The sequence below is a fragment of the Mandrillus leucophaeus genome, unplaced genomic scaffold (genome assembly GCF_000951045.1).
Source record: "Mandrillus leucophaeus isolate KB7577 unplaced genomic scaffold, Mleu.le_1.0 Scaffold49, whole genome shotgun sequence".
Taxonomy (NCBI): Eukaryota; Metazoa; Chordata; class Mammalia; order Primates; family Cercopithecidae; genus Mandrillus; species Mandrillus leucophaeus.
The window spans coordinates 101,344-104,716 of record NW_012105253.1 but is presented as its reverse complement, the minus strand read 5'-3'; positions in this window follow the sequence as shown (position 1 = coordinate 104,716).

The window sequence follows — 3,373 nt, the reverse complement described above, 5'->3', positions numbered from 1 at the left end:
TTTGTTTGTTTGTTTGTTTTGAGACAGTCTCACTCTGTTACCCAGGCTGGAGTGCAGTGGCGTGATCTCAGCTCACTGCAATCTCTGTCTCCCAAGTTCAAGCGATTCTCCTGCGTCAGCCTCCCGAGTAGCTGAGATTACAGGCACCTGCCACCATGCCTGGCTAATTTTTGTATCTTTAGTAGAGACAAGGTTTCACCATGTTGGCCAGGTTGGTCTCGAACTCCTGACCTCAGGTGATCCACCCACTTCGGCCTCCCAAAGTGCTGGGATTATAGGCATGAGCCACCGTGCATGGCCAAATGTAAAGTTTTATGTGAATACTAGGTGATGTGTTATTCCTAAAATTCTCTCTGTACTCATACTTGTGTGTGCATGTGTTCTTGTCTGTGGTGGTGAAGAGGAAGGAGTAGAAGACAGTGTAAAGCTGCTAAATAATAGACATTTCACAAGACAAGGAAATGCTGTAATGTCCTGTGTACATTGTTTCTGCTCTTACCTTCCTCTGAACATTTCTGGGCAGAGAAATTACTCCTCCTCCAACCAACTCCTTTTTGCCCTTTGCAGGTGGCATGCGATATTAAGGTCTTTTATATAGGACGAAAGAAGGAAAGCAACTTGGCTGCAACAAAAACAGAGGTAAAAATTAATGTTTGTAGGCTCTGAAGACTGTGAGAAATCATTTTGATAGGTAGGGGGTGTAGATGCTATTTGCTTAGAGTGGAGAGAGGTAGAGAAGAAGTGGGAGGGAGAGAGGTAGAGAAGAAGTGGGAGGGAGAGAGGGAGAGAAGAAGTGGGGGGGGAGGGGAGAGAGAGAGAGAGAGAGAGAGAGAGAGAGAGAGAGAGAGAGAGATTACTTACCCACTTATTTGGAGGAAGAGAGAAAGACGAGATAACTTACCTGCATGAAGGATCTTGGATCTAATTGCCCATCTAAGCATGCGAAGCCAAGGGTGGAATGGAGAGAAGGGCAGCCTGCTTCCTGTCTAGGTTTGCTTGTCAAGAAGAGGCAGGAAACACGAAGTACAATAGAGGAAACCAAAGAAAAGATGTCTTTACTTTCTACATTTTAAGACATATTGTTTTTGTCCACATGTATTTGTTAAAGGGAGGTTGGCAGAGTGGTACTGGTGTAAGGACATGTGGTTAAAGATTTTCTCACACAGGTTTTATTTCCGTTTTTCTATTTTTTCATTTTGTTCTTGCTACTAATTGATCTTGCTAGCAATTCTTTCTGTGTCTTACACTGAGAAAGAGAATCTGAGTGGTTGAGTGGTGACAGAATGGGATGCTTCCTGAGCTGTAGGCCAATTTAAGGATTGGCTGTCTTTGGGTTAGGTGCCCATCCCTGGTCCCAGCATCTTTAATAGCAGCATGGAACCTTGTGATTAGGGACATGAGATCACTTTTCTCAGCAGGGACCCGTGGGTGGGGATTCCTTTTGAGGGATCTCTGGACCCCTCTTAGAATTTTGTTTTGTTCACAAACATAAACTAAGGGTGGGGAGGTTTTAAGTAAAAGCTGATAGAGTTGTAAGCCATTGGATGACAGCCCTTTCGTGCTTCTTCCTAGCAGATTTCACATAAGAGAACACTGTGCAGCATTGACACTTGGAGGGTTCTTTCTCTGTCTGCAGACACGGGAGCTCAAGCCGTACCCAGAGACAGTGTGGACATGGCGATTCCCAGAGAGCAGACCAGGAGGAGAGGGAGGTACCTGGAGGAAGGATGCTGAGCCAGAGAAGACAGCAAACATGATAGAGACCGTACATGGCTGTAAGACATTGTTTGTGAATTTAAGACATTTCCTACTGCATTCTTTTCACCTTTTTCCCTTGGGGTAGGGGACTGAGGGGAAATATACCTACCAGTGGCTCATTATAGGGGAAAATTTCTGTAGAATTTAATGTTTGATGTTGAAAAACAATTGGGTACATTTGCATACTATTATATTGTACTACCACAATTTTAGCAATTCAAAATATTGATTGAAATTGCTTATTCTTTTCCACAAATCTTGAACTAAAATGGAATTTCCAAGAAAATGCATTATGAATCTCTTAATATGCTACCACATACCTCCTATGGTATATGTACCCTCATCTAAAAAATAGAACTCAATGGGGATGCCCAACCCCATGGGGAGGGACTTTGTGGAGATTTGGAGGTCCTACAGTTGCAAGTGGTGGTAAAAGCCAGAAAAGTGCAGATAACAGGAGGATAACTTTTTGCTCATAGGGTAGACTATGATTAGACATTTTTGGTGGAGATATTTATTTATACCGGACAGTGGGAGACAACCCGAGCCTGTCATAGCAGGGCTAGCAGGGACCATTTTGTCACATGGCACAGAAACTCACAGAAACTGGAGGTTAGGATAGTGGTGGTGCTGGTAGTTGTGGTGGTAGTCATAGGCATAGTAAAGGTAGTGTTTTGGTGAAGAAATAGGAGAATCACATGAAATTAAGTTGTACCCTGGCTTTCACAGAAATGAAAAGAATACTGGCAGTTAATGTCTCTGCTTTTCCTTTGGGTTTGAATGTTTTCTTTCTGCTACTCTCTACATGTATATCCCATTCTCTTTCCGACAAACAAGGATTTTCACTAAAACTAATTTCTGCATCTTAATAACATGCCGTAATCCCACAGACATAGTGCTCACTCAGTGCAGTATGATTCAGGCACCGTGTCTCAAATCCAAGTTTTTGGGAGGGCGAATCCATCTGGATGAGGTCGGATCATCTGTCCAGCTGGTTCACTTGGCGGAGATCAGAGTATTAGGGTCATGTTGAGCTTCCCACACAGAAGTGGACCGTGCAGGTGTCAGCGAGGCACAGGGGAGGGGGCCATGGAGGAAATGATGGGGGTTTTTAGAACAAGATTTTGAGCTTGAAGAGAAATAGCCATCTCTGAGGTGAGGATGGTAGAATTTGACAACTGATAGGATTTGAGGGATTCCTGTTTGGGAGACTTGGTGGCAAATCCACTTTGAATTTGTTGGATGAATGAACAAACATTTAGTTTGAAAAAGCCATTTTCTGTATTTACTACTTTCAAACCCTACGAACATTGGATTCCTGGATTGAAATTAAATTAGTTTAATGAGTTTAATTAAGTGAGTTTAACTCCACCACTATATGAGTGACCTTTAGCAGCTCATTTCTCTTAGTTTCTGTTTCCTCATTTATACATGGTCGTTAAAAATACCTGCCCTATCTTAAAGGATTGTTGTGATCAATGAAATAGTACAGATTAAAGTACTCTGGGGCTGGGTGTGGTGGCTCATGCCTTTAATTTCAGCACTTTGGGAGGTCAAGGTGGGTGGATCACCTGAGGTCGGGAGTTCAAGACTGGCCAACATGGTGAAATACCAT